This window comes from Ovis aries, chromosome 2 (genome assembly GCF_016772045.2).
Source record: "Ovis aries strain OAR_USU_Benz2616 breed Rambouillet chromosome 2, ARS-UI_Ramb_v3.0, whole genome shotgun sequence".
NCBI classification, from domain to species: Eukaryota; Metazoa; Chordata; class Mammalia; order Artiodactyla; family Bovidae; genus Ovis; species Ovis aries.
In genome coordinates this window covers 76831619-76858246 of record NC_056055.1, presented here as the reverse complement: position 1 = coordinate 76858246, position 26628 = coordinate 76831619, and the positions used below count along the sequence as shown (strand labels likewise).

General features: G+C 38.5%; 1 protein-coding gene across 29 annotated transcripts in view; it reads left to right on the top strand.

The window, feature by feature from the left end:
- PTPRD (protein tyrosine phosphatase receptor type D) overlaps positions 1–26628 on the top strand; it is a 2474579-nt gene that overhangs the window by 1868180 nt on the left and 579771 nt on the right. For 5 of the 29 annotated variants that reach the window (XM_060410986.1, XM_060410979.1, XM_060410976.1 and 2 more), the window contains exon 1: positions 16837–16944. The exons of the other annotated variants lie outside the window; for them this stretch is intronic. The gene's annotated coding sequence lies outside the window, so the exon portion shown is untranslated. Of the gene's footprint in view, positions 1–16836; positions 16945–26628 lie in introns of those variants that run through there. 29 annotated transcript variants of the gene reach the window in all.

Sequence of the window (26628 nt, the reverse complement as noted above, 5' to 3'; positions counted from 1 at the left end):
ACTCTCATCAAGAGGCCCTTTAGTTCCTATTCACTTTATGCCATTAGAGTGGTATCTATCATCTGCATATCTGAGGTTGTTGATATTTCTCTGGTCAGTTTTTATTCCAGTTTATGATTCCTCCAGCCTGGAATGTCTCATCATGTACACTGCATATAGGTGAAATAAGCAGGGTGACATTATACAAGCTTGCTATACTCCTTTCCCAATTTTGAACCAGTCCAGTGTTGCAAATGTGGTATCAATCATGCATATGATTAGAAGGCGTGAGAAGTAAATTTGACAATGGATATGGAGATCTTCTTGGCAAAAGTGGATATAATGCAAGGAAGTGAGAAATGGACGTGGGTTAATTGAGAAGAGTGGAAGAGGGCTTTTGATGTCTATGATTCAGCCAAGGAATCAGAGACATCATGTCCTGGATGTTGACTGCAAGCTTGAAATCAGTCAGTGCTTAATTTATAAAGCATCTTATAGCTTACAAAGTACTTTTACCTACATTATTTCATTTGCTTTTCAGAATTGCATGATATGAACAGAAGGAGTGTTAATAAGCCCCACCTGGAAAATAAAGGATGTGAGGGGTAGGGAAGTTTGGGGTCAAGTTTTAATTTCCACAGTAAAAAAAAAGTGCCAGGGCTAGAATCAAATGGTTGGCCATCCAACTCAGCATTCTCTCCTGCAGTGTGTGTACCCACCCTTTCAGATTGCCAAACTTTTCCCTAGATTCCAGAGGAGGCTCTTTCCTTCTCAATCAGGCCCTTTCTTCAGGAACCCATCAAAGCACTGTTCAGCTAAATGTTGAACTCTAGGTTCACTCAAAAGTTTCCTTTCACTGTTGTTTTACTTATAGTACAGAGTCACTCATGATCGAGGACCCCTTTGGTGATTCCTGAAATCTCTAAGTCCAGGTCCAAAATCTTTCGTATTTCTTCTGCGTCTGCTTTTACGGCAGACAGGTGTATGGCAGCTCCCTCACAGCTTTTCTTCATGCTTCAGACCTCAGAAATTGCTTCCAATCTGTTTAGTCAGCATGTTTTCTTCCTATTTAAATCCTAGTAGCCCACCTTCGGCCATACCTTCATGAATATTCTAAAAAATACATATTATCTTTCTCTTCTGAGCTTCTCATATACTCATTGCCTTTTCATTCATTTACCCATTAGTCTTCATTACCTTTGAGAAGAGGGTCCAAATCTTCTGCTTCTTCTATAGTCTCCACAGCAGGAAGCCCATGGACTTTTCACAAATGTTTCTTGGTTAATGGATCTCGGTCTCTGTTTCTACGTCAACAAAATGAAATAGCATGGTTATACTGTGAGAGCTTCATACTAAAATTAAATTCATTCTTAAAATGACCATCAACAAATATGATTTATTATCATGCATTTAATAGGATTTTATATGTGTTAAACATCCTGCTTTTTAAAACCTTTTCTTTTTAACTTTTAAGAAAGCAGTATAGTTTCATTCACTTCAGTTAACTATATAAAATTGAAGCTAACCTATTTAAATCTCAAAACAACTATAGCTATCCCTTGGGCTTTACCAGTTTGATTGGAATTATCAATATTCTGATCTACTTTTAGTGAAAAAATATGAATCTATAATATAGATTCTGAAGAAACTAAAGGAGATTTTTTTGTGTGTCTGAGGGAAGCTATAGCACTATACAAATTAGCTGTACCTTTCCATAAGCTACCTGGGAGTTACGTATTCACAGGCCAATTGAATTGAGAAATTAAACTAAAAATTTTGCAAGTTACACAGACCATGTGATGATACTGTCTTAGAATAATCTACTCTTCATTAATCTATTGCAAAAATAAAGAGTTTTATTACTTTGTTCCTAGCATTTGTGCATGGTAGTAACTAGTTCCAAACTTTTTACTAAATTTAGGTATTAGATTGTGATCCTTTACAATGATATTTCATTCATCACTGAGCCAGTGTTAAATTCCTAGTGTTCCATGTGCTATTTTAAGCTTGGGTAAAATTTCTACCATTTATATTAGTTTCAGCAAGTGAACAAACCACAATCCTGTAGTTTTCCACTATATTATTTTAAGCTTAATGTTATTAGAAGCTATTGTGCTTGAAGACAAAGGCAATCATGTCCCACAGCCAATTCTGAAGGCAATAGAAAATTGAGAAAGTAGTTTAATAAACAGATGCTTCCTTTGCCTTTTTAAAGAAAATCATATTTATTTGAGCAGCTTTCTCTATATAATACAATCTGCATGTTTAAAAGGCAATCATTTTCCCAGTTTATTCTCTTAAATGAAATCACAACTGCTCATAGAAGCATTCCCCTGCCTCACCCCATCTCATCACTCTGATGTGTCAAGTTAGGCGGAAAAGAGATAGGGAGTGAAATTCCAGAAGTGCTTAGGATTTAGAAGAGCAATTGAAGTTTTAAATAGCTCTCTACATTATGTTTTTTTAAGAATTTTTACAAGAGCAAACTACAGGGGGCAGCAAATATTAACAGGCTCTGAGGATCATACTAAACCTTGGAATTAAGGAGTGCTGGACTACTCAACTTCTGCTTGATGGAAATGCCCAACTTTAACATGAAACATGCAGTGTTCTCATAGCTTTGGTTTCATGATACATTAGAGTTAAATCTAGAAGGCTTTTCAGCATTCATCTTTGCATAGTAAGTTGAAGTCCAGAGGAATCTGTCACATTTCAACATGGTTTTTTGTCTTCTTTAAATTCCACAATCGAGTGTGATGTGCTGAAGTGATATGGATTAAACAGTTTGGGATCATCTGAGTGTTAAAGTACGGGCAATCGCACAAGAGCTGTACACATGGAGGGATGTGAAGGGCATTTAGTGTGTTTTATTTACACAGAGTGAGTTGTGTGCTGTTGAAATTTCCTGAAACATCTTCTGCACTCTTTGAGGGATTTATTATCTGAGAGACAGTTTCCAAACACTTGGCGTATTTACAACCAAATCCACTATCCCTGAGTCTCTCATATGAAACTCATAGTCTGTTCTTAATAAAGATAGAGAAAGTGAACACATATTACCTCTTAATAGTGTTGGACTTAACTTATACTTTTACTTTGAGGACCAGAGAGAGAGAATGCCAGACTTTCTCCCAGGGCTTTGATCTTATATCTTGGTGCATCCTAGAAAATAATATATCACCGAAGCTTGTCATGGTCTATTCTCTCTCTTCTGGGAAAGTGTAAACACCAGAGATGGAAGCATTGTCCTTCATCTACCTCAGACTGTGTTTTAAAATCTCAGTGGCTACTAGGAAGGTTGCAATATTCTTTAATTGTTGATATGATTACATAGAGTAAGAGCCCCACACAAGACTTAAAGACAGAAGCCAAATCTGTTTCAAAAATAAAAAATGAAAATGTCAAGCTTGTGACAACATCCACTTTAATATATGCAAGAGGACAGCACAAAACTGGAGTAAGAAATGAGCAGACTGAATTCATGTTTTGCTTCTGCCTCGGCAGATCTGCTGTGATCCCTGGCTTCAGATTCTTAACACTACCAACTGACGCCATCACCTATCTGTAATTCTTCATTTAACTGGCTTCTGTGTTTCCTTTATATGTAATAAAATATTACAAGTAAACATCAAGATACAGAAAGTATCATAAAAACACCTGGGAACCCATCAACTCAGAGTAACTGAATGTTAATTTGCCATACCATCCTCAGCTCTTTTTCCTTTGTCAAATTGCATTTTTACACATTTTATTATAGTATAACATACATTCAGAAAAGTTAGCATTTAGAAACTGTACAATTCAACTTTTTATAAACTGAAAATATCTATGTAACCAGAATCCAGATCAAGAAAGAAGACATTCTAGCACCCAGAAGACCTGCTCTGTAGGATGCATTGGCTTTGCTTTTTTATTTTAATAAATCACAAGGATGTACTCTTGGTCTCTGGTTTCATTTCTTCAAATTCATGCTTATGAGGTTCATCCAGACAGTTGCATGTGGCTGCAGATCACTTATTCTTGTTGCTGCCTAGTATTCCTTTCTGTATATTTCTGTATATATCTTCTAAACTACTACAAAATAAAATATAGGATGTAATAAAGTTTGAGGAGTACATCCTTTTATTTTTTAACTTGTTCTATGTATGTAGATGCATCCATTTTTACATATCATTCAAAAGCTTGCATTTCCTCTCTCAATATTTGGCTACAGATGTGCTTCCACTTTAATATATGCATATTCAGTCTATTTGCATTTCTGAATAGTGTTTCACTGAAAGTTTACATTTAAACATCTAATCCTGTCGATGGCCACTGAGGTTCTATTCTTCGGGTGCACATACATGGCTCATACCTAGAAGCATGGTCATTGGTGAGGGAGTTTGCACACTTCACCTTTACTGCACGGTGCTGCATTGTAGAAAGCTATAGGAGCTCCTGCTGCTCCACACATGCCAACACTTAGAATTAACAGATTTCTGTATGTTTTGTTGATTTTTGCCAATTTGGGGAGTGGGCATGGAATGGCATGCCTTTGATGACTGGTAATGTTGAATGTTGACTGTGTAGACCACAACAAACTCTGGAAAATTCTTAAAGAGATGGGAACACCAGACTACCTGAAAAATCTGTATGCAGGTCAGGAAGCAACAGTTAGAACCGGACATGGAACCACAGAGTTGTTCCAAATAGGGAAAGGAGTATGTTAAGGCTGTATATTGTCACCCTGCTTATTTAACTTATATGCAGAGTACATCATGAGAAATGCTGGGCTGGAGGAAGCACAAGCTGGAATCAAGATTGCTGGGAGAAATATCAATAACCTCAGCTATGCAGATGACACCACCCTTATGACAGAAAGTGAAGAAGAACTAAAGAGCCTCTTGATGAAAGTGAAAGAGGAGAGTGAGAAATTTGGCTTAAAGCTCAACATTCAGAAAGCTAAAATCATGGCATCTGGTCCCATCACTTCATGGGAAATAGATGGGGAAAGAGTGGAAACAGTGGAAACAGTGGAAACAGTGAGAGACTTTTGCAGGGGAGGAGGCTCCAAAATCACTGTAGATGGTGACAGCAGCCATGAAATTAAAAGATGCTTACCCCTTGGAAGAAAAGTATGACCAACCTAGATAGCATATTGAAAAACAGAGACATTACTTTGCCAACAAAGGTCCGTTGAGTCAAGGCTATGATTTTTCCAGTGGTCATGTATGGATGTGAGCGTTGGACAATAAAGAAAGCTGAGTGCCGAAGAATTGATGCTTTTGAACTATGGTGTTGGAGAAGACTCTTGAGAGTCCCTTGGACTACAAGGAGATCCAACCAGTCCATCCTAAAGGAAATCAGTCCTGAATATTCATTGGAAGGACTGATGCTAAAGCTAAAGCTCCAATACTTTGGCCAACTGATGCAGAGAACTGACTCATTGGAAAAGACCCTGATGCTAGGAAAGATTGAAGGTGGGAGGAGAAGGGGACAACAGAGGATGAGATGGTTGGACGGCATCACCAACTCAATAGAGATGAGTTTGAGTAAACTCTAGCAGTTGGCGATGGACAAGGAGGCCTGCCTGGCGTGCTGCAGTCTGCGGGGTCACAAGGAGTTGGACACCACTGAGCAAATAAACTGAACTGAACTGAACCGAATGTTGAATATTATGGTTGTTTTTGGTCATCGCACTTTCTGTTTTTCTACAAGTTTTCTTTCCCACACATTCAGCCCCTTTCTCCTCACTCCTTGCAGTTTTTGCAGATGACGATGCAGGTTTTTTTCTCCTCTCTACTGTTACTTAAGAAAAAGGAATTGTACTCTAGTATAACGCTAATCCATCCAGCATGATTCTGTTGACTTCTCTTTATCATCTCGCTCTCGCCTCATGTAGTTGGCCTCTGCCATTCCACTGAAATTGACAAGATTTCCAATGGCGTCTTCATTTCTGTGACTCCCTTTATTGTCCTCATCTTATTTCATTTCTACGGACTTCATACCTATACCTCCACTCTTCCCTCATTTATTAAATACTTCTTTGTCCTTCCATTTCTCTGGATCATTGCATAATCTACTACCTGGTAAAATTTCCCAACTCCTCCCAACCTCAGAAGTGTGGTTCTTTTTCTGAGCCCTTTAGAACCTTGCCAGCACTACAGATATGCAAACTAAATATCTGTATACATACACACATGCAACCTGTGTTTTGTACTTACAAGTAGCTATGATAAGAGGAGTTCTGAAGGATTTACTTGTCTGCATCCCCAGTGCCTAATGGAGAGTCCTGACACATTAGTGGAATGAATCAATACGTTGGACAAACATTTCTCTGGGGTTTCTTTCAGTTCTAAGACACTAGTTCAGAGTCTACAATGATAAGAAAGAAGCCTCAAATCACCCTTTCCCCGGTGGGAAAGTCTTGTGTCAGAACCCAAGAAGTTCTACACTGGTTCAGACAAAATTCCTGTCACAAGCTGAGCATCTACGCAGCAGCCAGGGTAGAGGAGTCAGTCACACTGAATCCTCCCTGCTTTAGAGCTGGGGCTGGTAGAAGAGCAGATGAAGCCCCTTGTGCAGTCCAGTTCTTCTCTTCCATTCCCCAGGCTCCATTCACTGAGCAAAGGGAGACGGGAAGTGGGGTAGAGGGAAGGGTGAAGTGTCTGAATGAATAAGAAGAGAATTAAAGCTCACACAGGGTTGTTAAGAAGGTGATGATACCCACAAGGATTTTTGTTTGTTTGGCTGGTTGGTTTTAGCCCCCTCAGAGGAGCAGGAAAAAATTAAATCTATGAGACTTAGATTTTTATTTAAGTCACATAAGTCTGCCCAACTCTAAGACTGCTGAGTCCCAAGGTGATTTAAGCTGCCACATACTGATGCCTTTTTGCTTCAAATGGTTCCTAGAAATCTGTGACCATTATTAGTAAACATTGACTAATAAACATTGTCAGGATCTCACACGTGGTGAAAGGCAATGTTAACATATTACTTGGCCCAATCCTGCTGTGTATGGTATATGAGTAGATCTTGCTTTCGTCACTACGTGAGTTAGCAGGGAACAGAAAATTCAGGCCATTGTGTGGCTCTTCTGCTGAGAAGAAACTGTTATTTTCCAGAATCATCACTTGCTAATTTTGAATTAAATTGTATGCTGCTAATTTGTGCACATAACAAATGGCTCTTTTATGTGTTAGTGTTGCTTTTTAAAAAATACTGTGCTTTTCCACATGTGCTAAAAAATGCATATCCAGGGGAAAAAAAGAAATGTTAGACTGATTCAACGTGCAGAGAGGTGTACAGCACCCTGTCTGTTCAAATACAAGGGCTAATTGATTCCCCAGAGACCTTGATCCTTATTCTTAAAGCAATAAATTTCACTTCAAAAAAACCCTGATTTATTTACACTTTAAAATGACAAACATCACCCCATCAGTAATCCTAAAATGCTGTTGAACCTGGTCTATGACTGCAAAGGCCTCTTTGACTCATTTACTCATTGAGACAGGCAGCTGCCAAATGTGGCCTCCTCATCCCACGTTAGCCTGCTTTCACAATGAAATAACAAATGAAAACAGGCAATTATAATAGCATCTTGCCTTCTAGAGTCCAGCATTCCTGGAAAAACTGCTGTGCTATATAAATAGCAGATAGATTATCTGCTTGCCTACGGTGGTGTGAGAGACAGGATTCTCTAAAAGAAAAGAGTCAAATGTAGCACAAAATGGAAATGGAGATAGCTCTAGGAATCTTTAAGGGCATCTGAAAATAGGTACCTAATAAGTACATGAAAATAAAGACCTGTCCATGCAAAAGTCCTAAGGCACCCTTTGTTTCATGCACATTTTTAACCACCCTACCACAGTGATTTGGCCCTTACCAGGAGGTGAATTCTACTTGGTAAGGGTTCTGTGTCATTTGCAAGTCTCCAGGCAGAGTTGAAGGGAAACACTATAAACTTATGAAAGTTGACAAGCTCTCAACCAGAATCCAATGACTTCCCAGATGTGTACATATCCAAATAAGAACGGGGAATGGGAAGAATTAAGGCCACTTACTCCCTGGCATTTTAAACCTAGAAAAGGAACTAATCTAAGTAATGTAACTGATCTGAGTAATGTCATCCTTCTGTCTGCTTCATTCTAAATTCATTTTATTTGAAATGCAATGCAAGTCCTTTATTGTGGCTGGTGATAAAAGCATACATGCCAGGTTAGATATTTACATTTTCTGGTAAGAATAGTCAATGAGATATATATTATTCATTCAAACACAGTCGTAGAATTAGGCTGATTGACCTAGTTCATGTGTGATTTGATCATTCATTCATTTATTAATTCAAAATATATGTATAGGGAAATATTATATACATATAATATTTCCTAATATGTGCCAGAGACCTGGTTACAACATGGATGAAGAAGAGAAATGCATTATGTGATGTAATCTCTCTCTCCCAGTCTTGCTCACTCTCTCTCCTTCATATCCTTCTATTTCTGGTTTTACTGAATATCAGCATCATCTACATCCCCAAACTACAATCCAGGAAACCATCTTGACTAAAGCTCTTTTCTTCTCATTTCACTAAAATATATTCCTTGGTATACACCCTCTTGGATTTCTGTCTGGAACATTGCAATAGCAAAAATATGGGTCTAATAATAAAACGGTAATAATTTTACTCATTATTTAATATCTTGGACCCCCACTAATTGTTTGCATTCAATATTACAATCGATATTCACAATAATCCTATGAAGAAAGAATATCACCACCATTGTAGAGATAAGAAAACTAAGGCTCAGAGAGTTTACATGAGCTGTCCAAGGCCTTCAAGTAGTAACTAGCTTGGATTTTAATCAAAGGATTTCAAAGGCTGTGTCCTCTCCCCTCTGCCACATGCTTAGAGTCCAACCTGATACTTCTGGTTGTGCTTCTCATTCATGGAGAGTCCCAGTAGAAGCTCCTTCATACACACCATTAGTTCATCCCTTTGAGGTGATATTTTATATCTAAGGTGAGGCACCACAGTTAGAAGCAGTCATAAAAAAACCTCAAGGTGAAGCACTTAATCTTACAAGAACAGACTGTTAGATTGTAGCCTGGTGCAGTTGAGAAAGGCCCTTTAACAAAAGCCCCTCCTGTAAAGTTCTTGTAAATTTCACCATGGTTTCACAGTGGGTGATATACGATTATTCATCTTCTCTTTTCTTTGTCTGAAATCTCTTTGGGAAGAGAACAGTATTATTTTCTGTTACTTTTTTAATCAAGGCAGTGCCAGAGAAGCATATCTACCTCAGTTTAATACTCAGAAAACAGTTATAGGACTGTGTTTGAGGTATAATTTCAAGTGTCCAAATGATATCACCCAATTATATAATAAATGTGAAAGCAACTTGGAAACAATAGATAGCGACATAAATGAAAGGTGTTATTATGTTGGTAGGTAAACACAGTCTTTCATGTGGTATTTGATGAACATTCCTTTTAAAGAAAGCACAACAAACAAAAAATAAAGAAAGGAAAATATCCTAACTAATGCCACGTGATTATTCTGTTAAATAGTGATCTATGTAATTATTCTTCCTTTTAAATCTTCACAGCGAAAAATGCAACCATTTGGCTAAAAATCCCCAGCTGTGTGGATGTGTATAATGACCTTTTTGTATTGAAGTGTAGTAGATTTACAGTCTTGTGTTAATCTCTGCTCTGCATCAAAGTGACTGCATGCATGTATGTATACATGTATGTATGTATACACGTATGTATGTATACCAACACATTTCTATATACATATATATATAGTTTTTCATACTCTTTTCCATTATGATTTATTACAAGATATTGAATAGAATCCATTGTCCTATACAGTGGACCTTGTTGTTTGTCCATCCTATATATAATAATTTGTATCTCCTAATACCAAAATTCCAAGACTTCCCTCCTCCATCCCTAACCCTTGGCAACCACACATCTGTTCCCTGAGTCTGTTTCTATAGATTTATTTGTGTCATATTTTTGATTCCACATAATATATAGTATTTGCCTTTCTCTTTATGACTTACTTTGCTTGGTATGATAATCTCCAGGTCCATCAATGTTGCTGCAAATGGCATGTATCATTTTATGGCTGAGTTATACTCCACTGCCTGTATAACCACATCATCTGTTGACAGGCACTTACGTTGTTTCCATGTCTCAGCTATTGTGAATAGTGCTGTTATGAACATAGGGGTGCATGTATCTTTTTTAGTTATAGTTTTATCTGGCTATATGCCAGATAAAATGGATCATATGGCAACTCTATTTTAGTTTTTTGAGGAGCCTCCCACTATTTTCCATAGTGGCTACACCAATTTACATTCCCACCAACAGTGTAGGAGGGTTCATTTTTCTCCACACCCTCTCCAGAAATTATTATTTGTAGACTTTTTAATGATGGTCATCTGGCTGGTGTGAGGTGGTACCTCATTGTAGTTTTGATTTGCATTTCTCTCATAATTAGCAATAATGAGCATGTGCCTTCTGAACATATGGGTGTCTTCCTCGGAGAAATGTCTACTTAGGTCTTCTGTCCATTTGTTTTTTTTTTTTTTGGAGTAGGTTTGTTTTTTTGGTTGTTGATTTGTATGAGCTATTTGTATATTTTGAAAATTAAGCCTTTGTCCATCACATCATTTGCAACTATTTTCTTTCAGCCTATAAGTTGTCTTTTCATTTTGCTTAGGGTTTCCTTGCTGTACAAAAGCTTATAGTTCTTGTTTGTTTCAGTTCAGTTCAGTTCAGTGGCTCATTCGTGTCCGACTCTTTGCGACCCCATGAATCGCAGCACTCCAGGCCTCCCTGTCCATCACCAACTCCCGGAATTCACTCAGGCTCACGTCCATCAAGTCGGTGATGCCATCCAGCCATCTCATCCTCTGTCGTCCCCTTCTCCTCCTGCCCCCAATCCCTCCCAGCATCACAGTCTTTTCCAATGAGTCACCTCTTCACATGAGGTGGCCAAAGTAGTGGAGTTTCAGCTTTAGCATCATTCTTTCCAAAGAACACCCAGGGCTGATCTCCTTTAGAATGGACTGGTTGGATCTCCTTGCAGTCCAAGGGACTCTCAAGAGTCTTCTCCAGCACCACAGTTCAAAAGCATCAATTCTTCGGTGCTCAGCTTTCTTCACAGTCCAACTCTCTTTGTTTAGTTTTGCTTTTATTTCTATTGCCTTGGGAGACTGACCTAAGAAAACATATAATGACATTATTAATTCCCTACATGTTCAATGCACTAGAACCAGTGGTTTTTCTGTGATGGTTCATTCAGTAAGTTCTAGTTTGAAAAGATTAGACTTGAGGTCAAAGGGCTGATTCACCATTTTTCCAACTTGTTTGCATACATCACTGAAATTAGTGGTGGAATAATTATAAAAGGTGGATACTTCATTATGTACAGTGCGATTCTTTTAAATGGAAACTGCAAAATTAAGTATCAACCACTGAAAAACCTTAAAGGGGTAGTTTTCTATTTAGCAGGTGCAGATTTCATAAGTGCTTCCTTTGAAGTAAAAATCTCATCTCTTTGTAACTGGAATAGATTCTGAAGAAACAAAGCTTCAAGAGGTTCAGATGGGCTATAAAAAATGTTGTAATCTCCTACAGGAGAGATGTGATTTATAAGGCACTGTATTTTTTATGACATGTCAATGTTTGCAACAGACACAGCCAGTAAGTAAGAAGCTCACATTTAAAAGGAAAGAGCAGTGACATAACTTTCTTTTACAGGTGTCATTTGGCTTAAAACAACCTTTGCTAACCCCCTGACTGAATCGTTTTCAATGTGCGCAAGTTGGGTTTGTGTAACAAACGTATACTTCTTCCATCTAGGTACAGGAGCTAGCAACTTTCTCCCAAGATGATAGGCTTAAAATGATCTGTGCATGTCTTTGTTTGACAGTGATCTTAACTAGTCTTGGGGGTTTAGCAAAGCTAGGTCTCTGCCATCAAATACTCATTTTAAGAGGAGGCAGCAGATCATAACAGGGGTTATGCAGTCAGATAAATCTGGGTTCAAAAGCCTCTTCTGCCAAATACTAGGTTGATATGACCTTGGGTGAGTCACTTAACATTTCTGCACCTCAGTCGACTCATACATAAATGAAGATAATAAATCCACTTCAGGGAATTATTTTGTGCCCTAAGTAATACTTGGGCTTCCCTGCTGGTTCAGATGGTAAAGAATCTGCCTGCAATGCGGGAGACCTAGGTTTGATCCCTGGGTTGGGAAGATCCTCTGGAGGAGGGCATGGCAACCCACTCCAGCATTCTTGCCTGGAGAATCCCCATGGAAAGAGGAGCCTGGTGGGCTTCAGTCCTTGGAGTCACAAAGAGTCGAACATGACTGAGCGACTAATATTTAAGCAATACTTAAACTAATACACATGTAATATTTAACTAATACTTAAGTAATACTTAAACTTTAAATGTTTAACCCAGTCTCCAGTACATGGTAAGCAATCAGTTAAGGCTTGATATTATTTTTCAGGCAATTACAAAGCATTTATTGAGAACCTACTATGCCACAGAAAAAGGATACAAGTGCAGTTTGTGTGCATATCCTCAAGTAATGAAGCACACCCCTACACCGCCTCTGCATTATATGAAAATGTGTAATTAGAGTTTTTATGCAGTTTCTAACCACTAGCACATTAGCAAACAACAAACACTATTGCATGGTGCAGAGTTTGTTTACTTGGCAAAATGCAGATAATGCAGCTGCTTCACACAACAGCCGAACCAAAGGGTGCACTGATTGCAGAATAAATGGAGCCCCGGGACTATCTTTAGTTGGAATGTGACACCATTTTAAAACGTGAATTATTTGAATCATTTTTTTTAAATGTTTTAAATAAGCTTAGTTATTTAAGGAGGTCTAGGCCATCCAGTAAATGTCCCACTCTTCCTGCCTGCATCTAACCAATTAGAACTTGAAAAGGGCTATAAAGTAACTAACTTCAAAATCCATAATATCTACATCATGGCATAGCTATCCAGGTCAAAATATATGTCCTGGAACATAATAACCATATGCTATAAAATATAATTGATATAATAGTATAAGTCAGAGTCTTCATTCTGTCCACAGACATTAGCATTATGAAAGGGTTCCCTATGGTCATTACGTAGTGAAATACCATTATGCATATCTTTCCATGTATATAGTTATGACTCTGTCTCTGTGACACTGAACATCTGTATGAAAATCGAAAAGTTCACTCAACTCTCCAGATGTCCCCAAATATCAATGTGCTTCATTTATGGACAAAACAGCTGGACTTTTGTTTCTCATTTTATTTTCGTCCAGATGTTAGTTTGTTAGTCACAGCTTCTTTTGGAGTTGTGTCCTATCACTCACCTTTAGGATTATAACTGAATTACTGAAAAACAAAAAGGTTTATACGTAATATGTTTCTCCTGTGTTAAAGGAGGCTGTCAGTCAAAGATCTGCTAGATGATACACAGGTATCATTAGTCCAGACAGCGGCAGTGGACAGCTTAACAGAAGAGACAGCATGAAGCTTATTTGATTTGTGAGATAAACATTTTGTTTGTATTTACAAAAAGCATGTGACTGGCTATTGCTAAGTTCAGGAGTTTTAGAGATCAAGGCAGTGTGGTATAGTGGAAAGACACAGGTATGGGCATGAGGCAATCTTGGACATAAGTTCAGATTTTGTCCTTGACTTGTGACATTGTGATCTTTGGTTTCCTGGAAGGGGATCCACCACTCCAGTTTCCTTAGGTTAGCACTAAGAGTCCAGTCTCCGGGAAACCTTTCGGTCCCAGGCAAATAGTGTTTGGTCACTGTATTTCTTATCCATAAAACAAGGGCAGTAATAACTTCCTCAAAGGGCTGCAGTGCAGACTGATGAATAAAGTAAAGCATCTGGCAGTTGAGAAGAATAGGGTCCCCAAATGGGAACTATTATCATCATTGTAAATCTCATCCATATTTCCTCTTCTGTTTCCTCTTAGAATGCGGGCTCGTCTGTTTCTATTTTATTCAACACAATCAACACGTCACTTGCACTATGAGAGTCACTCTAATTGATCCCATATCATTCCCCAAAGCACTTACGTGTCTACATTGTATTCTCCATCATCAAGTCAGTGGTCACGAACTTTATGTCATCCTCCCTGGAATCTAAGGGATGATTTTGTTTCTCCCCTGGTATGCTACTTTGGTCCAGATGAACACGGTGGACACTCTGCTTCCCTCAGTGAGCCTGAAACACAGTGGGCCTACTTGTTAAATGAAAGACTGATGCATGAACAAAAAATAGAAAAATATTGGTTGAATTATGACGAACCAATAAAGGGAACACTGAACTATGGCCCTTCTCTGCAAATTCATCTTTTCTATCATGGATTTCACTTTAGTTACTGCACAAATTGCTTACTATTAATATCTTTTGAATCAAACAGAAATATTTCTTTTCCAGGATCTGCAGTGTACCTGTTGATTTTTACCAACTAATCAGTCTAGTCGGTCCCTCATCACATTCTGGGTTCCATACTGGTCTTTGGGTCTCAAGCCTCTGTTTGCTCTCCTGCTGTGTTGAAACAGCTACAGGTCATCTCTAGCTTTGTTGCTTGGTCCAGCTCTAAATCCAAAGAAACTTCTCTTGAATCTTTCAGATTTCTCTCTTCACTCCATCTTATTTTTCTTTTGGCTTATTTAAACTAAGACATGCCCTGCTTCTAGTCCTCCCTAAATCTGCAGTATCAGGGACCAGACATAACTAGCAATAGGACATCAATCACATATTTTATCTTCTCTGCCTTCCCAGGGCCCACTTTTTCTAGGAAGGGTTCCCTGATGAGTCCAACTCAGTGTCTAACCTACCATGACTATGTCAAGACAGCCATCCACTCAGAGTTCTGACTGAGCTAGAGTGGGGGTTAAACAGAGCTAGACTTTGAATAACACCTCTGTCATTCATAGATGCATGGCGTTAAATGGCTGTTTTTACTTCTCTAAGCATTAATGGCTCCTTTGATGAAATGAGGATAAGAATTGTACTTGTGATAAAATGGAAATAATAATTATGGGAATTAACTGAGGTAAGATATATAAAGCTTGGGGCAGAGCAGACAGTTCATTCACTCTTATTCATTCTAATATTCCTGTCATGTTTGAAATCACCTACTTCCCTTTCTTAAGAGTCTGTGGAAGAAAAAAGTTCTGAGAATTATTGAATATTTATCCCCAAGCACTGTGCGCTTCCTTTGGTAGACACCCATATTCATTACTGGACTAATTCTAGAAGCTATAGAACTCAAATCTGTTAAGAAAGAAGATGTTTATTTGGGATGGACCTAGAACCAAACCTTTTAGTTTCTCCATGTTACTTTAATAGTGAAAATACAAAACCTAACTAAAAGAAAGCCTCAGTGGGAACTTTTCAGAACCACAGAGGAGAAAAAAGAAAGCTTACACCGCTGACCTCTCACCTTAGCATTTTTCTTCTTTCTACTTTCAAGTAGTGAATAATCAACATGTCAGAGTTCATTTAGATCTAAATCCAATTAAGTCTGACCAAAGGGATAGTTACTCATAGCTTCCAGCAGGTGTATGCTTGGAAGAAATCTTCATCTGTGCCCTTTGTTCCATTTTTAAATCACCTAAGTTTATGGTCCTGGCCGATAAAGCCTAGCAGCACCTCCCATTGAATATCCAAGGAGAACAGCTGCTAGTTTAAGCATCTAGGTATTTGTGCTGTAAAGTATTTTAAGAAATCACTTCTCTCTATTTATCTGCTTAGAACAAGTCTGAGTTGAAAATTCTCTATAATTTTCTTCTGAATCCTCATGGTAGTTACTAAACCATGGGTAACATAACCACTGTGCCTTTTTTTTTTTTTTTCCAATCATCTGTGAAGTGTTTTGCAAGCTTGTTGCCAGAATTAGAATTAATGCATGTGATTCAAGTGACACACAGTAGGTGTTCAATTAGTGGTATTTATTATTAATATAATTGGCATTACTGACGCATTCCCAAGAATTTTAAACATTTCATTATTATTCACCGTGGAAGGAAACTGTGTGTGTGTGTATGAATTTCAATCAGTTCTCACATTTATCTTCCACTAACAATGTTCATGATTTTAGATTGACTTCAGAAGTCATGCTCTGAAATATCTTAATCACAGTTTCTCCAGTTCCTCAGCATGATTTTTGTTGCGTAAAGAGGAGAAAAGTGATGCTTCATAGGTGAGTAGCTACTAAGTTTTGAGTACTCTGCTAGGTGTTTTTCATGTATTTTTGTCATCTATTTCTCATCACTTGTCTGCAAAGTTTTATTATTTCGATTATACGGAATAAAAGCACACAGATATAACTAAGAGCCCAGAGTTAAACCAGTCTGAATAACTTTAAATCACTTTCCACTTTGGCAGTGGGGGAGGGGGGTACAGATCTGGTTTCTGGCCTCAATTTTGCCCTGGAAGTAATCGTGTTTTTGAACAAATTATCTCACCACTCTGATCTGTAATTTGTTAATCCATGAAACAAAGGGGTTGCATTAAACCATTTTAAAGATCCTCTCCAGAACTACAAGTGAAAACTGAGACGCTGCAAAATAAATCTAATCAAAGAGAAATAAAATGAAAGGGGCACCTCCCTGGTTTTAGTCAATAAATCAACAATATTTCTTCCAGAGCCAATCTTTCCTGATACTATGAATAGAAGGAAAAAAAAATAGAAGAAATTGTTGGTTCTTGCCCTAACGTGCTTTTTTCAGACCGCTTTATTGGTGCTCTGTTTGACCTTTGAGGCCTGATCCTCAGGATCCCAGGGTTCTTTCCTCCCTGTCTTTGTTTTTCTACCAGCGTGTGTCAGTTAACACTGAATGGTATCATCCTTCTCCTGTTCTTGTTCTTCCGAATAAGAAGACAGGAAGGAGCCCAGGGAGAGTGGAGGATAATGTCTAGAAAGGTAACTGAGGCTTTCCTTGCATGAGGGGATTGATGAGAATGACTGAGAAAACCATGATGATGTCTTTAATCCTCTGTGAATTTATTTCTTTTCTTACCATTTTTTCCTTTCTCTGCTCAGTTCTATTAATCCTTAAGTCTGGGTCCTAGAAGCTTTACGTTTTTATACTCTGCCCCACATTGCCCCACTTCTCACTCTTTCTGCTCAACTAAGCTCTCATACTTTTAGTAAAGCACACACATTGGATTGTGTTTACTTGTCTATGTGCGGCTGTTTATGTAAATCTATACCACTGTGAGTTTATCAGTGCACTGTAAGATACACTATACCATCTTCCTTGTCTTGTACGAAAGCGTGTATCTACATGATACTCATTTGCACAAACCTTGTAGAAGATATCCTCATATTTGAAAGGAAATATGTGCCTAGCTTTAATAAAGCCTGATATGTCTGTCCTAACCAAATAGATATGTTACAAGTCAGTGTTTTACCTTACAATAGTATTCATGGAGTACTCCGCTGTGAGACCAAACTACATATTGAATTTTAATATGAATGTATAAAAATTTGATCAATATACAACTTTTTCAGGAATGTTCTCTCTCACTAGTCTTTTAACTCCATGAGAGTAGGAAACCTTTTTTATTTTTTTTTCCACTGCACCCCTGATGAGAGCATAAAATAAGTGCTTTATGAAGATTATTGAAAGAATGAGTAAATGAGAAAAGGAATGAACAATTACAGCTATTATTTTAAATGAAAGAGACCATTGTGCTGCTAGTCTCTGCTGCATATCAGAAATGACCTTAGTAGTATTATTTTAGGCTAATTGGTGTTTTCCTGGTGGTTCAGCAGTAAAGAATCTGCTTGCAATTCAGAAAACACAGGCTCGATCCCTGGATCAGGAAGATCCTCTGCTGAAGGAAATGCAACCCACTCCAATATTCTTGCCTGGAAAATCCCATGGACAGAGAGGCCTGGCAGGCTACAGTCTATGGGGTTGCAAGAGTCAGACACGACTTAGCAACTAAATCACCAATGAAACAAAATGCATTAAAATATGTTAATTCTCTTTATTGTGTGTGCATAAATGTGCTGCTATACACATGGATAGTCACTTCTTGTTAATGCTCTGCGATGAGGAAGAGCAGGCGTGAGTTGCTAGACAAGTGCAGGGTACCTGGGCCATTTTCTTGTTTCTGTCTTTGCAGTAATAGCATTACTGTTAATAGGTGGCCTCAGATTAAAGTAATAGTTAGCTCTGAGCAGTCAGAATTTTGCTCAATAAAAATAATGACATTAAAAGCAGTGAGGAGGAGTTGATTGGATGCTGTGCTGGGTCATCATCTTCATGAAAGAAGAAAAGCAGACGCATGTGGCTGGTGATTTCCACAGATAACACTGAATGGGGGTTGAGCCAAGACTTGAGGTGAAGCCTCACTTAGAAACAGCAGCTTGAGGATCTAAAATCCTGCCTTATCTCTCAAACACTTGCCATTCATATGCTGTTTATTTAGTGATTGTCAGTGTGGCTTCCATACCAGCATATATCAGATATCACCAGGTAGATTCCTGAGGAAGATACTGTGGGGTTGCTTAGGGATATGGCTGGAAAAAAGATGACTGTCTTAATTTTTCTCCAGTTTGACCTCTTTTCACCCAGGAATCCCCTCCTGCCTTTATTTGGAAGGCTACATTCCAGACCCCACAGCAAACATACGGTGTATTTTCTCTGTAAACAGTGTTACAAGAGGAGGGTTGAAAGTGTTTGCTTTGAAAACTCTTACTTAAGCAGAGAGACCAAAAATGTTCACTCTGTCAATAAATTTCTCCTCCTCTGTGATTTGGAAAGATCACTCTTCTCTCATTACACTTTTTACTGTATCAGGAAACATACGATGGGTCATTGAGCAGTCTCAGAAAATGGATGATCAGAGCCTTGGCCACCAGATTTGGTCCAGCCTCTGTCTATTTCTATTTCTATGAGAAAAGTTGAAGCAAAATCTAATGAACTTTAATGCTGGAGGGTGGTCATGGTAGTTTAGTTGCTAAGTTGTACCCAGTTCTTTTGCGACCCCATGGCCTATAGCCCGCAAGACTCCTCTGCCTATGGGATTTCCTAGACAAGAATACTGGAATGGTTTGCCATTTCCTTCTGCAGGGGATCTTTCCCAGCCAGGGATCGAACCCACAATTCCTGCATTACAGGTGGTCTGTTTTGCAGGCAGATTCTTTAACAACTGAGGCACTGGGGAAGCCAATGCTGGAAGGTTGTCCTGCCAAATTAAAAGAAGTTAGCAGGACTCTTCTTAGCCTTCTCAAACTTTAGACTCTGTTAACAAATCTATAATTCAGAATTGGGATAAGGAAGGGGATGTTAATTTTAAAGAGACATCCAAAACCAAAATAATAATCAGAACTCTCACTGGCCAGCAAGTGGCCATTGAGCCCTATGATAATGGACCAATGACCTGACTGTGCCTGTTTTTGCTCATTATTGCACCCTTCATGTTTTTCGGAGTGCCAGGTACCTAGTAAGTTCTCAGTAGATATTTGAGTAAATGAGTGAATGAATGAACAAATGAATGAGTGCAGAGCCAAACCTACTGGGCCCAATCATGTTGTTTATTCACTACTGATATCCCACCTACATTCAGCACTTCTATTTATTGTGAAACCAAGGAAGCAAACATCCAGGACAGCTTTGAAGGGTGTTCTCCATCCCTGCCTTTCACCCATTTCATGGCCAATATCTTTCTTACCTGAGCTCATAATGGACCCATGAAAAGATAGTACTTGCTTGCAGACACCTGGGGATATAAGCCTTTCTCTGGAATAATAAAGCTGTATTGTATTATGTAAGTCTGAATGCATATACCCTGTGCCTCCCAGTTTATTCCTTCACCAGTATAAAGGAGTTGTTCCACACCAAACGGAGTAAAAGTTCATCCTGCTGACCATAGTAACATGGAAAATGTAGAGAGAAAACCAACAGTGACCTGGAGGAGGCATAGGATTGACAACTACTTAGAATCCCTTAGGGCACTGATGTGGCCATTCTATCTTGTATTACATACCCTATGAGGGCTTTTAGGGTACAAAGGATTAAATTAGCAGTAAATCAAACCACTTCTCTTTTCTTCTTAAGCATTTATAAACCTTCTTTCTTTCTTTAGTTTCCTTCTTCTATTTTTGTTCTCCACCATCCCCTACCCTGCTCCCACATGCTGGTCCTGTGCCTTTTAGTCTCTTTGGATGGTTAGAGAGGCAGCTGAGAATACAGCAGGTACAGTAGTCATTTTATTTCCCTGCAAGTATTGTCTGTGCCTGAAATGAAGAACCGCACAGAAGGGCAGAGTGGGGACCAACTCCACTTCTTTCCAATATTGTACAAATCATCCAGCTATTAGGAACAGAGACACAGTGTTTCAGAAAGTTCCTTCAGATGGCTTCCTGAGAAGTGAATGGCATCTGGCAATGTTAGCTGACTATCATTTCCAAGTATGATTAATATATACCACTTCCAATTGCTATAAAGCACTTAATAAGTGCTCATTCTTAGGGAACTCTGGTCAATCGGCAGAGCCAATCATATAAACTGTATACTGGTAGGTACTGTAAACGTTCCTTAGGATGATTTCTATCAATAAGAATAGGAGGAGTGGACCTTCTTTCTGTTCCATTTTAGGTGGATCATGAGCAACACTTCCACAGAGTTATGTCAGTAGACATCTTTATTTCCATCCCATGCCCTGAATAGGCTTCATCTTTCAGAACTGGATCACCTGAGAAAAGTTGGAGGCGCTTGTTTGTAGTGTTTAAATGTTAAAGGGACAAAGGACAAAATGATGACCCCTGGAAGCTTTGTCTACTGGCCTGTCTCCTTTGTGAATGTGAAATGTCACTGAGGGTTATCATTCTTAGCAAACATTGCCAGAAAAAAATGTCAAGTGAGATCTGAAAGTTCTTTTGCATTTTTTCCTGATAAACTTCTATCATTTTGTAAGTGGTAGCAAATGTGAATTTTTATAATTTGACCTATTGTCAGAAAAAGAGTCATCAAAAAAATACCAAAATAACCAAAGACTATTTGCTCATTAAAATATGTAAATCTATTTAGACATTAATTTAATAAGCTAATTTATTGTTGCTCTGAAATTCTTTACAATAGGAGAAATACACTACCATTGTAAAAGTCCTTGTGTGTCAGTGTGTCATGAAATTCTAAAAACAGCTAAAAATAAGATGTTTACTCACTCAGGGTAGATACACTTCCTTTAGTTCTAATGAACTATTAATTTGACATAGAAGTTACTCTGAGTTATTCATGTTTGACTTTTTGGAACAAGGCCCTGATTAGGTTTTTTCTTCTAATTTGGCTAATACAAGTATTAAAAAAGTGAAACAGAATGGTAAGAAAAGGGATAAGAATGACATAATTAAAAGGATATATTTAAAATACGTTTGCATGGCCCATATATCATGACATGATCTTGAACTTTGTAAATTTTAAAGATGCATGCAAATATATTTGTGTTTTACACTCTCATGACTTCAAACCAAGTCCCTCTTTGCAAAGGGTACCAGGTCACTCAGTAAAGTTTTACTGCAGTCCTTAAAAACACCAAATGTGCTGAGTTATTTTTGCAAATGAATTTCCCAGATTTAAATGGGCAAAGTATATTAACTCAGAATTAAACAGCCAATGAATTCTTTCTGACTAGGTTTCTGCCAGGAGAAATAATGAAACCTTTAACCAGGAAATAACAAATCTCCAAATTCTTCTGAGGATAGTGCAGTAAAGTGATTATCCTGTAATAGTAGAGTACAGGAACATACAAAGGAGGTTTAGAGGCATAAGGAGTTTTCAGGATTCATAACATTTTTCCCACAGAAAACTGGTTTCCTGGTCTATTTCCAGAGTTGAAAGGGGAAGGGAAACTGATGTTAACTAGAATGCAGGCTTTTCATCAGTTCATTTGGTTTTATGACTATTCCCCAATATACACCAGGGGTATATAGTTCATAAAACCAGTTCCAGTGAATTTTTTTCAGCTATGTCTCATGAGTTGTTTAAATAACAAGAGGTACATGCATGTACACACACACACACACATACTCACTCACTCACATAAACTCTCTTCATTTAGATTAACCTGGTAGAGAACAGTAAAGCAAAAGTGGTAAAAATAGAAAATCAAGGTCATTCTGTGCTCCATTCTCTTTTGAGTATCCTCACTTACTGAAGCATGGAGAAAAGATATACCATGTAAGATAACTGGAGTTCCAAGTAAGAGAAAACCTAACAAGTGTTAGTTGCTCAGGTGTGTCCAGCTCTTTGTGACACCGAGAGTTGGTCTGCAGTCTGCCAGGCTCCTCAGACCATCGAATTCTCCAGGCAAGAATACTGGAGTTGGTAGCCATTCCCTTCTCCAGGGGATCTTCATGACCCAGGGGTTGAACCCGGATCGCCTGCATTGCAGGCGGATTCTTGACCATCTGAGCCATAACAGTGGTTCTTAAACAATAAGGATGATTATTATTTCATAGGTAATCAAGGGATTAGGACTAGGATTCATTAATTTGGTGGTTCAGCATCATAAAAGATTTTTTTATCTGTCTTTTCACATCTCACCACGACTATAAAAAGTGAACCATGAGGTCCACAGAGGTTAAAACACAGACATAATGTTTCTCAGTAAGCGACTGAGCCAGGATATCAGGCCACTCTGTCTGAGTCTAGAGCCTATTCTTCTAATTACACTGAAACCACAGAATATGTTATCGATGTTAAACATTATCTAAGGAAATGAGTAATTCCTATTATTAAACATAGTAATATACCTGAGCACCCAAACAATTAGATTGCTTATTACACAACTATTGACACCCTGGTCCTTTTAAACATGTTCGAAAATACACATTGCTTACCTATACTTAAAAAAGAGTTGTCAAAGATTATAACATCTTAGAGATAACATGAACTGTGTCATGAAGGAAGCAAAAGTAAAGAGCTTCTGAAGTCATTCTGCTAGTCTTCAGTCAAGTTTATTGTGATTATACTAGGACTTTCAGAGAGATTTACCATCCACTAGAAAGAGCTAGACACATGAGCAATTACGTTATCATAATTACTGCTTATACATTTAGTGACTGGAGTCCACTATTTCATTTACTCATGCCTCCCAAGCCCCAATAGGGTTTTTTCCCTCCATATTATGTTTCATAAGTATGTGTCTATCTTCAGTGTGCCCATGTATGGTATAGTTTGGACACTGAACAACTATACCACATACCCCTAAATATTCTACTTTGTCCCCATGCTGCTTTTGCTCCAATTGAAGGAATGCCCTCATCATCTGCTAGAAAAATATCCTTCATTTATCTGTTTTGAAAGTTTCTTTAGAATCACCATCTCAGGTCAGAACAAATATCTAGACATTGTAAGCTAAACATTTATCAAATATTTCCTAGGAGACAGGCTCTACATGACAGTTTCAAGTACAGTTTCAAGTACTACAATTGTAAGTAGTTTGTGCAATAACTCTATGAAATAAATATCATTATCTCTGTTTGACAAATAAAGAAACGTGGGCTCTGGGGATTTTAACAGCTCACTCCAAGATACAGAGTTATTAACAGTGTTAGGGATTATGTACTATCATCTCCAGTGCAATTTCCACTCTGGAAATGAGTGGAGAGATAAGATTCATTAGGAGAGCAAGGCAGCCGAGTGCATGGTTGGCCAGAAATATTGATGGGATTGGGATTAAGGTAGAGAGAGTAAGATGCTTGAGGGAGAGAAGGGGCATAGTGAGAAGGCCAATGGCAGACTTTTTCTTAGTCACCTTAGTCTTGTCCGACTCTTTGCAACCCCATGGGCTGCAGCATGCCAGACCTCCCTGTCCATCACCAACTCCCGGAGTTTACTCAGACTCATGTCCATCAAGTCATTGATGCCATCCAACCATCTCACCCTCTGTCGTCCCCTTCTCCTCCCACCTTCAATCTTTCCCACATCAGGGTCTTTTCAAATGAGTCAATTCTTTGCATCAGGTGGCCAAAGTATTGGAGTTTCAGCATCACCATCAGTCCTTCCAGTGAATATTCAGGATTGATTTCCTTTAGGATGGACTGGTTAGATCTCCATGCAGTCCAAGGGACTCTCAAGAGTCTTCTCCAAGACCACAGTTCAAAAGCATCAAATCTTCAGCACTCAGCTATAAAGTCTATAAAGACTTTTTCTACTTCTCTATTTATCCCAGAGTCAGGCTCTGCAGCTAGGCCACTTTCCTATTTATCCCAGGTTCATTTGGTAGTAATCAACCTAAGAAATTGCAAAAGCACGTCTGCTCAATTGTCATCACACATCGTGAGCGTCTACAAGGAACAAAGAACTTCTGCTCTCTATTGGCTTGAAAGAAAGAAATAATATCTGGAATTTGCAGTTGAAGTTTTTATATTTGGCAGGATCACCAATCACATGTAATAATGGGTCAAGTCACTGAACCATCTGGTCACTGATTTTATCAGCCATTACATTAGGTGGTAAAATGAAACATTATTAATAGCTTGTGAATTGTTATTCATTCACATGTGGGGAAAATGCAGAAATGCTCAAGGGAAAGAGTATTACATCGTCTTATTAAAATTTTACCCTAAGTTTAAAAGTCATGTGTTAAGAGAACTCAAAATTTGAATAAGATGTTTTGCTTCTGTAAGCCTGAAGGATATGAAGACCCTGCCCAGTATAACAGAAAACCCAGTGTTTTGTTTTAATGATGAGGTACACACACAAAATCTTAAAAATGGTGCACAAATGTGTTTTACTATTCATGTGGGGCAGCCCATCAGTTCATATGGCATCCACCACTGATAGCCTCCAGGAGACTCTTTTGTTTCTTTCCTCTCTCTTTCTTCTTTCTCGTCATTCATAGTTCTCTGCAAGTTGCAGACCCACAAGCATGGCACCAGTGATACCTGGTTTCCTGATTTTTCCATTCTTTAGAATAAATCACTATATAATAAAGAAACTTTCTTTTGTTACTATTAAGTTCATAGTATAATTTTCAGGCTTTATTAAGATAAAATAAATGAGAATGAAGAGAAAAATTAAAGAAAAGAATGCCATCCATTTATCATTCATGCTTCCATCAAAAATCAAACACATATTTATATATGACCTGTGATATGCCAGGCACCATTCTAGAAACCAGTGTAGAGAAATACAAGAAATCAGTTATCCAGTCCCTACCCTCAGGGAACTTAGATTCCAGTGGGGATAAGTAAATAATACACAAATAATGAAAACAACCACATATCACATGACGGCTGGCAACAATACCTTAGAGAAAAAATAAAACAGTGCAATAAAGGATGATGGAGATCACCACCATCCTTTTAGGATAAAGGATGGTCATCCTTTAGGAGGTCATCACCACATTTTATGCTGGGGGTCAGAGAATTTGGCAATGCAGGTAAAGATTCTTTCATTCAATATTTATTGACTGCCTGTGAAGAGCTTGGTATGGTATGAGATCCAAGATGAATAAGACATGGTCCCTACCCTCCAGGAGCTGACAGCTCAGTGGAGAATCTTGCCACCTGCTCCATTAAGCAGACAGATTAGAAGTCTCAGGGCATATTGAGCCAGTAACATTGTACACAGCCACCGATCTGAACAGATTGTAAGTATTCCAAAACTCACAGTGGTTTCCATAAAATAATTCTCACTTCAAGTAAACATTTTCAGTTGGTGAGTAACTCTATTTTCCACCGACAGCCCTCATATTTGAGGGCTTCCTTAATGCAGTGATGACTGGTTGTTCTGACTGGTTGCCAAGGATTGTTTGGGTCCTTATTGAAATGTACTTGCTCAACTCCTCCAAGGCAACTTGGCTGGATTCTTGTTGCTGTACTGGCAAACACTGCCTCCTGTACTGAAAAATTTGTTCTTTCTGAAAATCTAGACTGTCCCTGGATGGGTTTCATGAAAATCAAAGATAAAAGAATTAGATTTTTTTCAAGTGATGAAGCACTTTGTATCCACAAGGTTTACATAAATGTAGGTCACATCCTAGATGCGGGGGCATTTTATCCTCGTTCTATCAGGATTTGTGCAGATACCTGACTCAAAATGTCCCAGATCATCAAGGAGACAGAAAAAGGTATAATTACGGTCAAAATACTAGCTTGTATCAACAGCTGCACTTCTTTATTGTGCTTTTAATACAATCCCCATGACCCGAGCTTTACCAAGTTTGTAATAATATAACATTGTTAAAAAAAGCTCAATCATGGGAGGGGACAGCACTGAGCAGAGAAGTCTTTGTTTTCCTGAAGACAGAGCCTTTTTTGATAGGGGATGGGAGATCATATCACACACAGTTGTTCCAGAGTAAAGGAGACAGACTTGCTGATCTCCACCAGCACAGACCGTGATAATCCACTCATTCCACAGGCTCCACGTTGGAACCTTCCTCATCTCCACGTTCTCACTGTCTCATGCCTCACCCTTCACCGCCGCTGGAAGACTCAGGAGAGTACATTATTGTGGCCAAGCTGAGACACAAGCACAGGGGGTACCACTTGTTATAAACTTTCAGTTTTTGTTGGGGCTATGAGCTGACTTTTTAGTGGTTTGCTCTGTCAGAGAAACAAAAGCAAGGGCTGCAGCTCCGGCTG